Here is a 17059-nt window from a genome sequence, read left to right as displayed (position 1 = left end):
TTGAGCCACAGGTGCAGAGCCTATTATTAAAATTTTCAATAAAATTTTATTTTTATTAAAAATTTTATTTTATTTTATTAAAAATTTTAATCAAAACTTATTTTTATTAAAAATGTAAAGATTTTTTAAAATTTAATAAATTATTGGGTTGTGTTTTTCAGCTTTCTTCTTTTTATCAATAGGTTATGATGCATTTCAGATCATCTCCCCCATCAAGCTACAGTTCTACACTATTGTCTACTCTCCTTCTTATTCCATTGTTTCCCCTCTTACTTTGGAGCTACCTTTCAGAAAAATGGGGGGGGGGGATGACAGAAAAACAACCCATGCAAAATTGACTTGCTCTTTCAAGTACAGAACTGCAGTATAATCCCATAAATAGGTGGGTAATTCTAAAATGTCAGATGTAGGTAGTTTTCACGAAAGATGCAATAAAGCCCCAAGAGGCAAATTCACATAAAGCCTCCTCGATCTAAATTAACTCCATAAAAATTACTGAACACAAACAAAAAGAACACAACGGAGAGGCAACTTACTATTTTCCCCTCTTGCCTTTGAAACAGGCAGTCTAATAATTTGAGGAGCTATTTCTCTTTCATGAGTCTGGAGGGAGTGAGCTTGAACACTTGAAGTTTCAAAGTAAACAAAGTTCAACTACATGTTGAAGAGAAGCGAATTAATTAGCAGACTCAGCACATTTATAACCTCTAATGCCACTGTCGGAAATTCTTCCTTAAAAGCAGCCTTGCTCCTAGTATGGGTAAAGGTAACAGGAATGAAGATTGCGAGGTCCAATCTTTGCTGGGGGTTCTGTCTCATCAGGGCTCCATACAAAGGCAAGAGGCTTCTGAATTTACACGGAAGTGATGGAGAGACCAAGTAAAAAGACACAGGCATTCTGTTGTAAATCCTAGACGTGGCTGCTAGGTTTGATAAAAGTATTGTCAGTAACTTTTACTTAGTTTGTTAAAACTAACTAGATAGATTACTTCAATTTGATAAGAGATGACAATTTAAAAATAGAAGGCAGTAACAACTTGTAGTCACAATAACTCAAATAAAATATATTTCCTCAAAGATTTTCTATTTCTACTCTAATCTTTGTTGTTGCAATTCTCCCACTTAGGACACTAAAAAGTTGCTATATAAAAAATAACCATTGCCTTAATAAACAATTCTTGAAAACAATTGAATCCCTAGAGCTCTACAGACTTTGTGTTGTACCCTCCTTTCCCCCTTATACTTGAATTTCATATCATAATGAATAAGATTTTCTTTTAGCAAACACTCAATGAAATATTACTTTGATTTTGTGTAATATATTGATTCATTGAAAATATAAACCAAAGTAGATTTAGCAGAACTCAACTGAATGACTTTACAAGGATGTTTTTAAGGCCACAAAAATACGTAAACATGTTTGCCCCATGCCTACACTGTTGAAGTTTATAACAGCAATGGAAACAATTGAAAAATAAGATCACAAATGACCACCCCGTAATGCAAAACCAAGAAAACCAAATACTTCAGTTGATCTAAATGCAGAAAATTAATCACATTAAAAAACGAATTGCTGCCATTAATTGGAATATAAAATTGCTAGAAATGTCTGGAAATACTTTCGAAAGATTTAAATAAGTGCTACCACATAAACTATCAATCCACTCCAGGGAGAGCACATCAGACCCACCCACGGCATGCAAATCAGGAGCCATTAGCACCGAACTTGATTACCCAAGACACTTCCAGAGGAGCTGGCCGTCTGATGAGTGCTTATTGTCTTCTTCACTCTGCGATATTTGGGGTACAGAAAGACTAGTGGCTCATTATGGGTCTGCTGATTACAGATAACGGGTCAGAGCACTGAGTGAAGCAGCTGTTCTATTCTTCCACTCCTCACACTACCCCATCTGAATTTAATATGTGGGTCCATGCAGATTAGCATCATTATGTGAAATTTCATCCATTACTAGGTATGTGCACTTACTCATTGGGCCATTCATGTTTTAGCAAACATTTATTAAGCCTCTACATAATAATAGTAACAGCATAATGAGAGTGACTATTTCCTGAGCACATACTAAGTTCTAAGAGGCTGAGACTATGCAGCTGTCACCTTCACGGACAGAGCAGGCCACTGCTCCCTCTCACAGATTAAGGAGTGCTCTCTGGCAGAGGGGCCTGCAGAATTTTCTGGGGATCTCTCTGTACCTGACCACTCAGGTGGCCCCTGAGTACCACCTAAAGAAAAAGAGTTTAGCCAGGAAGCTGGTTCCACCCAGAAAAAGCTAAAATAATAGCTACTGACTGCCAACTTCCAGCGACTTATACTGCTGCAGGCAGGCACTGCGGTTTTTATCATACCGATTTAGACAAGCACCCTCTCTTTAGATAGATCACAGCCCACTTGGAGAAGTATGTATTTCTGTCTTTAACTTTCCGTATCCCCTCTGTTTGCTTAGTTTCTCTCTTTATTTGAAAGTAAAGGCTGTAGGAAGTCTGGGAAAGAATGAAATATGTCCTGAAGCCAGGACCAGACCAGGAGAAACACGTGCTAAATAATTATTTGATTAACTCCAGCAGCGTCGCTAGTCATTGTCATCCAAACGACTTTACAGCCTGCGTTGTCAGGAAGCATGATTTATGCGGCTGGAATGACTGGAGTAATAACTGCTCCGTGTGCCTCCCCCTTTTTGTTATGTTGATGGGCCTGAGGATTAAAAGAAGAAGAAAAAGAAGAGGAGCAGCTTGAAAGCTGAATTCCCTGATGTCACACTTATTAGCAATGCATTATGATTCTTTGCTGAGGTTTTTGATCTTGGGTCCCCTTGAGGTTTCCTTCTTAAAAAATTAGTTTTATGGACCGAGAATTTTTTGAAAGAGAATTATAAAATTCTGAGTACACATGATTTTAAAAAAGTGATTTATATTGCACATATATGAGCAGGTGAAACACCTGGTTTGTTTTGTGTTGCATGCAGTGAATTAATAATTTTGTGTAACTTTCTGCCAGCATTCAATATTACGTGTGTTTGAGTATTCCAATATCGCTTGTATGGGAGGAGAACACAATAAAAATTCTCAAGGAGGTCCCTGAAGAGACCTAGTCTAGACCGTGTGAAATTCATGGGGAATTTGCACTGTCTGTTTTTGGTACAATGCAGAGGAAGACCTAGGGATAGTAGCAAAGGCCAGTAGTCCAAACACTTGGGATGACATGTCATGATCTTGCTATTATACAAAATACTGCTAATACCAACCCACCCCATCCCACAGATTCAGTTATAGTCAAGCAAGGAAGGGGCCAGGGGCAGGGGTAGGGTGACTTGAAAATCTATTTAATGTATTCTTAGCTCATCAGCTTGATAGATCATTGTCCCAAGACATTGATTTAAATTGCCAGCAGCAATATGCAGCGTGACAATGGAGAGCTGACCGTGCCCACCTTGACGAAGATGACCTAGCAGATTGCCAGATTCCCCTGTGCACTTTTTACAGGAACATAAGCACAAAAGGGATGGGGGTGGGGAGCTACTCATTTAAGGACCCAAACTGCAAAACACTATGTCGACTTTCTTGCTTCCATTTGACCTGCTCTTGTAGAACTCAAAAAGCTGGACTCTAGATCCTCCTTACAGTATGGAAGGTGGGGCTGGTCCCAGCTGGTCCCTCGGAAGCGTTGGGAGGTTCTAGGGAGTTTATTTTGGCAGCTTCAGCATTCTCTGTCAACAGTTTGATTTCCCAGGAAAGGGCAAGAAGCCAAAAGTGCTTACAGGTGGATTCTTTGTACCTTTTGAGTGCATCTGACATACCCTGATGACGTATAAATGTGTTTTCTTGTATTGGCAAGGATTATCTGTTAGATCAGTAAATCTCTTTTAGGTATAAATTATAAATCACAAACAGGGGAAATACCAAGTCATAATCTGCTCTTTTGTGTGTATCTCATCCCAAATATTAAAACATAAGCAACTAGGAGGAAAATTGACATTAATAATAACAAAACAAGACCAGACCCTGATGCTGACATGTTCCCAAAGCGTTGTGTCATAAAGGAAATAAAAGTGCAACAATTGTCCTTTGGAAAATCTTGATGAGATAGAAACCAGAACTGACCCATGTAAAGAAAGCAAGAGAACAAATCAGGCTTATCATCAAGCCCAGAAGAAGCATATTATTATGCTAACAACCTAAATTCATAAAACTTACGCACATAAATTTTACTCATTCCAAATGGATCTCTAGGCCAAACTTCAAAAGTGGTTACAAAAAGCCTAAGAAGTTGAAAACTTTTTCTAGGATTCTATTTAAATCTAGGCTGTAACCCACCTAGATTTAAGGAACGTCATTGGCTATCTCTTTACTAATTACTGTTCCTTTTCACACATCATAAAGCATTTGAAAAATCATTAAAAAATCCTTACAGTCATCGGAAGTGATCATTTTTGTGTGTAAAAATATTGAGACCATAGGAAGATCTGAATTTTATTCATTAGGATAGAAATATTTTTCTCTACTCCTTAGGCAGGATCACTCCAAAACAGACTCAGATTTGAAGGAAACAAATAAATAAAAAGTTGAAGTCATAAATCCTTCCACCAGAAAAAAAAATAAAAAGGATTAAATATTTTGGCAAGTGGATAATTGCCTCCATGAACAAAATAAAGCTGTCTTCTCAAGGCTGCACTTGTCCTGTCAAAAACAGGCCCAAGAATCTGCTCCGTACATCTGTGGAAGCACAGAAAGTGAATCCCAGAAACGCCAGGGCCTGTGCAGAGGCCAGGTTCTGCAGTGAGAGGATCTGTAGTCCAGTTCTGGCATTTAAAAATTTAAAGTTTCTCGGCCTCAGTTTCCCCTGAGGACACTAGACTAAATAATTCAAAATATCTCTTCTTAAATTTCTAAAATTCCAAGTCTATACGATTCCCATGATCTGAGAGATGCAATGATTCTGAAACATCCTGTGACATTTTACTAAACACCAATGTCATTCCCAGTGACTGTTCCGCAGATTAGTTCAGGAGGTATCTCTTTCCCTCTAGGTCTGCCAAGGGCTCATCATGAACTCCGGGTCTGGATGGATGGGACGCCTCACATCTACAATCCTAGCACCCTGAGAGTCTGAGGCAGGAGTATTGCTGGAGCTCAGGAGTTCAAGACGAACCTGAGTAAAAGTGAGACTCCATCTCTCCTAAAAATAGAAAAGTTAGCCAGGCATGATGGCAGACACCTGTAGTCTCAGCTATTCAGGAAGCTGGGACAGGAGGATCACTTGAACCCAGAAGTTTGAGGTTGCTGTGAACGAGGCTGACGCCAAGGCACTCACTAGCCTGGGCAACAGAGTAAAAAGCTGTCTGTAAAAAAAATAAAATAAAAAAGCTCAAGGTCTGAGACTCACCGCTACTTAATAGTCCTGGGACCATGAGGAAGGGACTGAGTTATGGGCCTTTGTACTCAGCATTTTTCTCCAGTCCATTCATCCCTTCAAACTCCTTATTGACATTCTCTGAACCGTCTCAGCAGAGGCGATAAGCGCTCCTGCACTCTTTTTTGCCACTTACTAAACACCAGATCAGAAAGAGAGGGAGGAAAAACAATGGCTTTCCTTTACAGCGTCGATGTTTGTTCATCTGTATGTGGCTGAGGAGGGGAAGAGATGCCCGACAAGGTGTCCATGGAGTCCACGTTCTAATGGTGGGGATAAAATTGAATAGGAGAATAAAACTGGTGATGGGAAAGGGGCTTAAGGTGGAGCCGGAAGGCGTTTCGTAAGTGACACCTGGGCTGGGACCCAAGGTAAGAAAGGGCGGGCGAAGGTGAAAAGCGCTCAAGGAAAAAAGGGAAGTTGCCCCGCCCTGTGCTGAGCAGGAGGAAGCTCAGCACAGCCTCGCGGGGAGCCCTGCAGCGGGAGTGTCCTGAGTGAGATCACACAGGCCGTCCTCGGCCTTGTCAGGGCACCTGAACTCAAGGGATAAGTCGGGTTTTCCTTGTAGTGTGGTGATGAGATTTGCTAGAGGTTTTTCTAAGATCTATTTGGCTGATGGAGGAACATGAACCGTAGGAAGTACTGATAGAAGTGGGGGGACCAGTTAGGAAGCTGTTGGGGTCCAGGAGAAAGAGGATGGTCACCTGGACCAGGGGAGAGGAGGCAAAGCTGAAAGTTGGGTTCCAAGTCAGTGACATGAGGGACCTGGTCACAAGATGTTCCTTTAAGTGGACTTAAGATTCCAAGCAAGTGACATAGGAGCAAATTTTGATTTTTCCCCTTGGCTCTTTCCTTCGAAATGAGTCATGTCTGGATCCACCTGAGCAGACGGAGCCGTCACTTCCACAGCTAATTACAGCTCAAGAAACACCTCCCGCATCTGCTACAACAGCCTCTACACGGCTGGTCACCTAGCTCATGGGTGGGCCGGCCCAGCCTTGACAGCAGGGGCATGACAGCACCCACAGACTCAGTAGCCTGCCCAGGGGCCGGGTTCTGGAGGGTGACTCAAACCGGAACTAAGAGCGCAGCTGAAAAGAATTTGTCAACAGCAACAGAAGTGAAGGAGACGTGTTCAAGTTGACATTAGGTAGCTGCCGTGTGGGCAGCGCTGCGCTGTTTTTCGGGTGAGGTCTTCACCTCCCTGCCTCTCCACAGAGCTGAGTTTTGCCCTGATGGGGAGACAGCTGACAGCGACTTGGTATCCAGGAAAACTGAGCAACTCACTGGATTTATTCAGATCGGAAACTGCTCACACTTTTTTATTTCCTTATGGCTCCAGCTGCCATGGAGCTCAGTTCTGATCCTCTAGGGCTAAGTGGTCTTCCTCTCATCTTCAGTTGGTAGGAATTGAGAATCCTGCCCTGAGGCCTGTATCCTCAGTGACTGGTCCCTCTCTCAGACCCACTGTCTAGCCTCTGTCTGCACAACTGTAATTCAGTCATGAGCTGGGCGTTTAGAGGTCCACTGTCCATCCACCTTGTAGAGCACACCCCCACGTGGGCCTATCCTGCTTACTAATGTATCTCTAGCATTTAGTACTATGTCTGACCATGGTAAATATAGATTTAGTCTATAAATATATGGACTAAGTGGATGAGTGAAGGACAATTCAATTGCCTGGAAGCATCTAAATATCTGGACACAGGCAGCAACTCAGAACTTCCCTTGCTGTGAGCTGACCTGTACAAAGACCATTTCAGACTTACTTTGCTATTCCTGTGTTTCTTGCCATTGTGACTTAGACTTCCCTTCAAACAGCCTTCCAACATTACGGACTCTGCTGAAGGCTGCCAGAAGGGAAGCAGGGACAATCCTTCCAAGAGCAGGCAAGAAGTTCTGCTGATAATATTGAAAGGGTGGGGGAGTGGGGGAGGCAGAATTTTAATGCTTTATTGCTTGGGAGCACTTGTCCCCTCCCTCCCCCAGGAGTAGGGAACTTATGGTTCAGATCACTAGACAAAATTTAATCAAGAGAACAGAGTTGTTTTGAAAAGTTAAAATATTTATATATAAATACTTTTCAGAGGAATGATAACAGTAAAAGTTGGAAGGGGTGGGGTTGGCGGGGGAAGAAATAAGTCATATCAAAGGCGGCCTTGGGAGCCCAGGCAGATACGATAGGGAGATAAAGTCTCTTTGCTGAGTTAGTCACACCCTCCCACATACAATTCACTTGGCAAAGATTCCTTTACTAACAAAGCAGGTGCATGTTTTAACTAAAAAACAGCAGTGTAACAGCTAGGGTGGCTTTAAATGTATTTTTATACAAAAAGCAAAAGAAATATTCAAGGGGGCAGAATATAACAAAACATGATCCATAGGAAATCTGAGAATGAGGGTCCTGTAGCCACACAGGAAGCCCAAGTTTCCTTGTACTTAATTTTTTATTTATTTAGTTTTAGTTTTAGTTTTTTTGAGACAGAGTCTTACTTTGTTACCCCAGGTAGAGTGCCGTGGTGTCATAGCTCACAGCAACCTCAAAGCCTTGGGCTCAAGTGATTCTTTTGCCTCAGCCTCCCGAGTAGCTGGCACTACAGGTGCCCAGCACAATGCTTAGCTATTTTTAGAGACGGGGGTCTCACTCTCGGTCAGGTTGGTCTTGAACCTGTGAGCTCAGGCGATCTACTCACTTCAGCATCCTAGAGTGCTAGGAGTACAGGCCTGAGCCACTGCACCCGGCCCTCCTCATTGTACTTGAAATGATGCACAGTTTCCAAAAAGGGGCATTTGGGCCTGGTGAGACAACAGACCTGACTTGGATCCAGTGTTCTGTGGTGTGGAAAACAGATGGTGATTCCAAAGCGAGAGTCTGAGGAACAGAGTGAGGTGGAGAAGAGGAAGGGACGTTCAGCTGTGAGAAAACCCATTTCCCTTCCTTCAGGTCTTCCGGCCATGACACCCTACCTAGGAGACTCTCGTCCTGGCTCTGCCACTGGAAGTCAATCCCACAACCGACTAGTCCCTAGAAAGGGAGCCGCTCAGGATCTGGGAATAATGAACATTGACAGACCTGCGGAACAACAAAACCAGCCTTTCAAATGCAAGGGGAAGAAATGTTCTCCACGCACAACCCACAGAGACAGCAGCAATTTACTCCAGCACAGCCTACCCGGTCCTGCCAGGCCCTTCCTCTGTCCGAACCAAGAGCTTCCCACTTTCTCCTTGGTTTCTCAGTTTCTCTCTCTTCTCTCTTTTGCTTCCTTTCCTGCTTCCTTTAGTGGCCATTATCTACTTAAGGGCTAATTTTTAAATGCCCATCTTGCATAATAAAAGGAAAATGTGATGTTCGGGTTGACCATGTCACGCTCCCACCCTGTCTATCCTATAAGTCCAAGAGAAAAATAGAGAAACTCAGGAGACGCCACAGCCAGCCTGGGTGTGTCCCTCAACACCCTACATGTCAATCAAGCCGTCTGAGCGCTGTTGTCCTCACGTGGATTGTTCACACTTTTCCTATCACTTATAAATAATGAAATCTATCCTCTCTTCAAAGCCGAAAGTCAGCCACCACCTCTTCATCAAGAATTACTACATCAGGAATAAGAATTCAAACTTCTGTCTGTACACAAAATATACACAACGCTGCTGCCTTTATGTCTACGTGAATGTATATTTGTTTACTTTATTACCCAACAAGCAACTGGCAGACACAGAATATAAGACTTAACCCCTCTAAATTACATACACACAGTATCTACTTCCTTATCTTAAATGTAATAGATGTGTCTTTAGGAAGTAGGGTTTTAATTAATAGCCAAGTGTTTTGAGACTTTCAATTTTAATTTCTCTTCCCTCGAATCTGATGTTTGAAAATTTGTGGAAAATATGATTTTTTTCATGACCTGATGACTTTGAACAAATGAAAGTCATTTATTCATGGAGTTGATCTAATTGATAATGGATCAAAATTTAGCTAAACATGCCTGCACAATGACCAATCTGGAAATGCTATAAGGCTATAGACTGTTGTCACAGCACAGTTCATTATCATAGACATTTGAACACTGGGTAAAATTGGGTCCTCTGAAAGCAAACTGGTCTACTCAATGAGTTCCCTCACCTTAGATCATGGCTTAAAGAGGGTTTCTCACACTTGATTTGTGTACATTTCAATTTCATGAGTTTTACCTTCTGAGAGTTCAATTATGTTCTTGATATTTTAAGATTAAAAGCCAGCATCCTTTTAATAAATCCGAAGCAATGATAAAAATAAAATCCTAGCTATTAAAAAAAATTGTAAACTATCTTTCACCGTGCAGAATTTGAGATTCCCTGTTCTTCTAATGCCTCCCACACTTGTAGAAACACCGGTGGCAGCGTGTGTAATAAGGACACAAGGAGTACCGGGACTTTCCACCTGTAGTTTCAGTAATTCACCTGATCCTCCCAACAATCCTAGGAAGTGAGGGCTATACCCAAGTGTCTAACTTAGTTATTCAACAAATATTTTTTAAGCACCTGGTATTTGTCAGGTTCTGGGATAAATCAAGGTCCCTTTTGCTAAAGTGACAAAGTGAGAGGGGAGTGGAAAGTCACAAACAAGACGAGTATATATGTACACAAACACATGTATCTCTAATGGCATGTGGTGGAAAGTATCGTGAAAAGGGGAAATACAGGAAGATAGAGTTCGACGGATAAAACTGAGGCACTTAAGTCACGCTTGCCTTACCAGGGCAATGCTACGTTCATGAAGTGGCAGAACAGAGGTCGGAGGAACAGAACAGCGCCAGAGCACAGGCTTCCAGACACTTCTATCTGCTGCCTCCTCACTCCACACAGATGAGTAATGAACCAGCAGATACTGCCTGAGTACACATTTGCACATTAAAGCCAGGCTTTTGGATAAAAGACAGAAAAAAATAAAACCTGAGAAAGCGTAATCACCTCCATACAAGTGAGTGGTAAATTCATCGAATGTTACACTTGCTCCAGGGTTCGCCTGTCTGTTCAGGACTTTTTTGCTGAACTAAGCCTGAGAATGAGAACGTGTAGCTAATGGCGCGTCCACGTCAAATCTCGATGTAAGCCCTCGTAACCCCAAGTGAAACTGTTACTCAGGCTTACATGAGGATGAGTGTTACCTGGGAACAACAGCGGTAATTTCCTGATGAAGCTCTTGTCAAATGAAAAGGCAAATGAGAGCCAGGCTCAGTGGCTCACACCTATGATCCTAGAACTTTGGGACGCCTCGGCATATGGATCTCCTGAGCTCAGGATTTCGATACCACCCTGAGCAAGAATGAGACCCCATGTCTCCTAAAAGTAGAAAAACTAGTTGGGTCTATGGCAGAGGCCTGTAGTTCCAACTACGTGGGAGGCTGAGGCAGGAGGATTGCTTGAGCCCAGAGATTTGAGGTTGCTGTGAGCTATGATGCATGACAGATGCATGATACTCTACCCAGGGGCCACAGGGAGAGAAGCTGTCAAAAAAGAAGAAAGAAGGAAAGAAGGAAGGGAGGGAGGGAGGGAAAGAGAAAAGGCCAACTAGAAAAGACAACAAGGAAGCACATTGTACACAGTGACCTTTCAGAATTTCCCACATGCTTAGGCATCTACATAAAGTTTAAATGTATCTTAATAGCTTTACTTAACCCAGGAAGACAGAACATACCGGGAATCTGTACTTGGAATTCCCGGGACTCAGCCTCTCAGGTACCCATTCAGATCATGAAACACCACCTGGACCAGCGGCCATGTGATGGATATTTACTCACATCTACAACCTTGATTTGGCCTTTGTTCACGAACTAAAAGGCACAGGTTTGTATTTAGGGCATGTGTTTCCCAATTCGGAGATTCAGAATTACGTTCTCCAAGTAATGACCTTGTTTTTATAACTCTTACGTTCTCAAAAGTGCCTATTTATTGTCTCATTTACCTGGAATGAGTGCTGGAGCGAGAAAAACAAAAAAAAAGGAGGCAAATTTTATAAATCTATAAATATGTAATTTTATAGCCTTTTGAAAGACTTCCCTATTTCCAGCGCTCACCAAATTACATGCCCATGATAGAAGTTTCTATTTCATGAAAGAGTGTGATAAAAACTGGCGATGTAAACTAGACCAATCTGTCAAGGACGGTGGCACTCGCGATGGCCTCAGGGCAAAGCAGCTGCAAGTCATCTGTCCCCTGCAATGTGTGCACAGAGAAGACATCCATTATGCCGCGTGAAGCTTCCCATTTCAGTGGATGGAAACGAGTGCTGAACTCAATGTACAATGCATAGATTAAGTTAAAAGGTTAATTTTCTGACTCGTGGTGTGGATGGCAGAGCTGGGGGGGGGGAATGGGTTATCATATGCTCTATAAATTACCTTTCAGTTAAACAGGACAAGGGAGGGAGAAGGGGATATGTCTTTCATTTAGTGCTATTTGTTCCGGCAGAGGGATGCTCATGGTCACAGCTTTGCCATGTCCCATCAGTGGAGGCAGAATGGCTCGATGGTCAGACACAGTCTCGGCAGTCAGGCAGACTTGAAGTGAATGATGGTGCTGCCCCAGGGAGAGCAGTGAGATGTGAAACTGAACTCTCAGATGCGGCTTCCTCAGTGAAATGGGGTTGATACTACATGAGGAATAATGAGAAACGCCCCACAAAGTACTTGGTATAGTGCTCGAAATATACTGCTACCGGGTGCCTCCAGGTCCTCTCCAGGAAACATGAACTTGCAGCTGAAACTGAGATTCTTTGAAAAAATACTGCCAAGGAAAGAGGCTCTGAGTGGCCATAGAAGGGAACAAAACGCATTCAGTCCTTTTAGGGGCTGTGTCTCCATGGTGGTATGTCTAGTGTGCGATCATTTTACAGTTCTGAAAGGAGACATTTCTCCTTTTATTTTCTAGATAAGAAAAGTGAAGTTCAGCAAAAGTTCCAACCAGTTAAATGGCCAAAGCCGTAGTCAAATTGAGATTTATTACATTCCGAAAGCAATTATAAGTGATGTGTATTAAATAATTATGGCTAAGCACTTTACATACATAATCTTACTGAATAAGAACTTCAGGCAAACTTATGAATAAGAAAATACACTATTCCCATTGTAAATTAAAGAGACTGAGGCATGGAGAGTTAAGCGAGTGCTTGAGTAAACAGGGCTACTAAGCGGTGGAGATAGAATTTGAGTCCAGGAAGTGTAATTCCAGAACCACAGCCACAATACACACATACCCCAAAGCCTCCACCCTTCTTTCCCCTCTGGGCTCGGGGAATCACAAGTTTCAGGGTCACATGTTTAGAATGAGAATATTAAAATCCAAGTCTATCGTTAACAGTTTGTCTTCAGAATATACGAGAATTAAGTAGGATGCTGCAGAAACTGGATAATTCAGCATTCCTCCGTCTTCTCTGGGTTCAGAGGCTTCTTATTAATCACTTTGTTCCTTCTCCAGGTTGTTCTGAGAATGACAAGCGCCTCTCATTATAGTTCATGTGTACCTGCCCAGTCTCTTGTCATAAAACATTGAAGAGGAAGGGAACAGAAAAGGAGAAACATGAAACTACAACCCTAGGAAGAGGTAGCTGACATGGCCACAGTCTTCCAAAGGTCATTCTCAACCGACCTTCCCAGTTTCCTTCCAGATTTAGGACAACGACTCAGCCGCACAGGATGGAGACTGTGTGGTTTGAGGAGGAGCCCCTGAGCCTCCACTTTAAATCCCTCCTGGTCATTTCCAGCTGGGTGTAGGGGCTCCCAGCCCCAAAAAGGACGGTTCATATAGATCTGCCCGACACCCAGGTGTGTTCCAAGTTATAGACCTGGGGCAGGAAGGGGTGTCCATACTTTCTTAGGACCACTTTCTCAAACCCTTCATAAGGACTCAACACATCAGCCTGAATAAGAGCGAGACCTCGTAACTACAAAAAATAGGAACATTAGCTGGGTGTCAGGGTGTGCTCCCGTGGTCCCAGCTACTAGGGAGATTCACTTGAACCCAAGAGTCTGAGGTTGCAGTGACCTATGATGATGCCACTGTACTCTAGCCAGGGCAACAGAGTGAGACTCTGTCTCAAAAAACAAAAATAAACACAAAAGGACTCAACACAAAGTTAGCATGGATCAGGCCTGAAGATACCAATGGTTTATATATTCATCTCACAACACCCTTATGAGGTAGATATTATTGTTACCATTTTAGAGAAGAGGAAATCGAAGAGCAAAAAGATATAATAACTCATGTGTCACACAGCTCAGTAACTGGTGGGGAGGGGTTTAGTTTGCAGCAATCTGACTCCTGAGCTCACCGTGCTGCCCTGCAAACCCCGCCTTTTAATATTTCCCCAATTTCTGAGGTTCATGAGCGCAGACAAAGACATTCTTTCACAAGTTAAAGGCGTTTATCCATCTTTCCCAGGCCACACCCCTCCTCAACTAATCCTCATTTCCCCTCCCCTCCCTTCTTTGCACACACAACACGACAGACAAACCTTATCTGTTGTTTAAAACACAGAGTTATGCCTGTCCTGTTCTCTGTTGGGGAAATGCAGCAAGATTCCTTTCATAGAGGCCTGTAATCCATAGTAAACGTCTGATAAGAGTCTCTTAGGTAAAAGAGCAAACATATTAGCATTGCAGGAGAATGCACTCATTGAGTTAAAAACACACAGACTTAAGAAGAAAGAGTGACCAGCACAAAATGGCAAATAGCTGCCTTCCTAAACTGTCTTCCTGATATAAATCATAATTCTATTTTCAGCCTGGATAAACACCTTAACAGAAGGTATAAATTAACCCTTAGATACATTAGCTAAAAAATAAAAACCAAATAGCCAATCCAACATTTTCTCTGCTCACACCATAGAACTGCTAGCCCACACTTGCTCACTTTATCTTTATTTCTTTTGAATCATCAGGGCCAAGTCTGAACACCTTTTTCATTATAATATTATTATGATTTGCCTCTTGCAGTGCTTGTTTATAAAGCATTTCCCTAAACAGCACCTCAGTCAGTGAACTGAATCATCAATACAATAGTGAAGGAGAAATTATTGTTTCCTAGATTGGGAAACTGAGTTTCAGGGAAATTACCCAGACAGCAGAAGCACAAACTGGATTTTCTGATTCCAAAGCCAATGCTGCTCCCATTCCACCACTTCCACACCCTTCCCTTTCTATCCTAGGCTTCTGGGTCCTATGTGCTTCCACATCATCCCCAAATAGGCTACTTTCCAGATTTTAAATATTTTTCAAATGCCCACACAACTAAAGGCACGCTCCAAGCGTCTGTCAGTTCTGCCCTCTGATACAACCAGATAAGGAATCAAATTAACATTTGTAGTCTTACATACATCAAAAGCATGGGTCAAAAATATGCATGCATACATGCAAATTTTTAAGAGATAATACCAAAAAAGTCACCCCAAGGATATCCACAATATACTAATAGTGGTTCTTCATGAGTAATAGGATTGTGAGTCATTTCCTTCAATGCAGCATTCTATACTGTCTAAATTTTTCATAATTAGCATATATTACACTGTTTTGACTTTAGGGGAAAAAAGTGATTTAAAAAACATTCAGCCATGAAAGCAATGAAAAGTGCCATGTCTCTTGAGAAAGAAAAGGAAGGGACAATGCATGTCAGGGGGCTGATTTCCCCCAGTCCTAAGGAGGACGGTGGAGAGGGTGGGGCAAAGGCGGCTTCTGCCCTTCACAAAGCACAGGAGGGAAACTGAGCAGACAGCTTCCTCTCTGCACCAGCAGTTGTGACTTCTGGGAAACGCCTTCCCTAAGGGTCGCCAACCCTTTCCACACCTGGGCGTGCTTTCTTGTACCAACAGAGAATGCTTAACTTCTAAAACAACATTAATTTTTTATTGGATCCAGGCAGAAAGGGAGTTGATTATTTCGCAGACAGAGCTATGCTTTGAGATTCCTCTGATATCAAATGTGTGACTCTAAATCGTCAGAGCGGTAATCACACACATCATAGTCTTAAGAAAAAAATGTGGGGCGGCACCTGTGGCTCAAGGAGTAGTGTGCCGGCCCCATATGCCAGAGGTGGTGGGTTCAAACCCAGCCCTGGCAAAAAAAAAAAAAAAGAAAGAAAAAAATGTGTCACTCTTGGAGCCTGAGGTAGAAAGATTGCTTGAGTGGGCACCTGCAGTCCCAGGTACTCAGGAGGCTGAGGCTGGGGGATTGCCTGAGCCCAAGAGTTTGAGGTTGGTGTAAGCTAGGCTGACAACAAGGCCCTCTAGGTTGGGCAACAGAATGAGACTCTGTCTCAAAAAACAAAAAAAAAAGAGAGAAAAGAAAGAAATTTGAGATGGTGCTGAACAGTATAAAGTCTTCTACTCCTAGCATCTCTAATGCAACACCCTCCACATCATTGCTGATGGAGAGTATGAAAAACTCATCAAAAACACTGTCAAGATTTCTAGGCATCACACCACGGAACTTTTAGACTCCAATCAAGCAACCTTTTGCCCCTACATTTGAGGAAAACCATGAGTATATTTTCCTTGCTGGGAAGACAGAACCCCAGGGACAGAAGCAGTGTTCTCATGTGAAGAAGCCCGAACTACCACAAAACCCCTCCTGGAAAGGGAGAAAAACGGATGCAGAAAGCAAAAAAGTTAACTGAACGTCAAAATAATAAACACCAAAAGTAAACAGTCCAGTAGGAGCCGGTAATAAATCAGAATACTTGAGGGGCTCAGACCTCCTTAGGTTTGGAAAAGAAGGAGCACTGTTGCACAAACGGGCCTCCCAACAAGGTTCTCCCTCCCTGCCTAAATTTTCCCCCTCTTTCTTTGAAAAAACAATTTGGGATAAAGTCCAAATTTTTTACTGTGCCATTTCTTTCCCTAGTGTACGTGTCTCAGCAAGTTGTCATCATCTGTTGTTTCTTATTAAGGATCTGTGCAAACATTAACGCAGGAGACTGACTCATGCCTCGCCACGGGAAGCGAAATGATGCCATCACACTGTCACCCTCACCTGCAGTTGTGTGCAGTGATTCCCACTTCAGAGGAGATGCCAGCTAATGTTCTCTAACATGGAACACTTGAGCACTGTAGGGAGCAAATTCTATATGGCACAACCCAGCAACAGGTAATCACTAGAGGACGCAGGGATGGGTGAATACCCATGAAGGGCAGATAGAGGCAGCTCTGCTACAGGGTGAGACCTTCCAGGGCACAGGGCCATCAGGGGCACCAGGGGCACATGGACCTCTGAACATCCTTCTCAGGAACAGAGCGACCACCAGGAAAAGCTGCTAGGCTAGAAATTCTTAAATTGGAGGGCTGAGAGCTTTATGTACAGGATTTGGGCACAAGGGACCAAGGGAATTCTGTTCACCAGCTCCACAGGATGTATTTATAGCCCTGTTCCAGCCAAGGAAGGGAAGAATTATAGCAGGACATTGGTCAGCGGGGGGTGGGGGATGTTTTGTGTAGTTCAAGAAGAATACATCCTACACTCAGCCCAGATTGCACTTGAGCTGTGGGTAATGGGATTCTTTAAGCACCACCCCCATTCCCCCCCACCCACCCACCAAGTACCCTGGAAGTCCTTCAAAAATATCAGTAGCAAGTGGCTGAAGACAGAGTTAACACCTCGAAGGCCT

General features: G+C 42.8%; 1 protein-coding gene across 1 annotated transcript in view; it reads right to left on the bottom strand.

The window, feature by feature from the left end:
* The window catches only part of EPHA4 (EPH receptor A4), a 138135-nt gene that overhangs the window by 81003 nt on the left and 40073 nt on the right, over nt 1-17059 (bottom strand). The gene's annotated exons all lie outside the window — the stretch shown is intronic.

Source organism: Otolemur garnettii, unplaced genomic scaffold (assembly GCF_000181295.1).
Source record: "Otolemur garnettii isolate 467f Iridium unplaced genomic scaffold, OtoGar3 scaffold00013, whole genome shotgun sequence".
NCBI lineage: Eukaryota > Metazoa > Chordata > Mammalia > Primates > Galagidae > Otolemur > Otolemur garnettii.
Note: the sequence above shows the minus strand (reverse complement) of the source record. Positions and strands in the feature narration are given on the sequence as shown.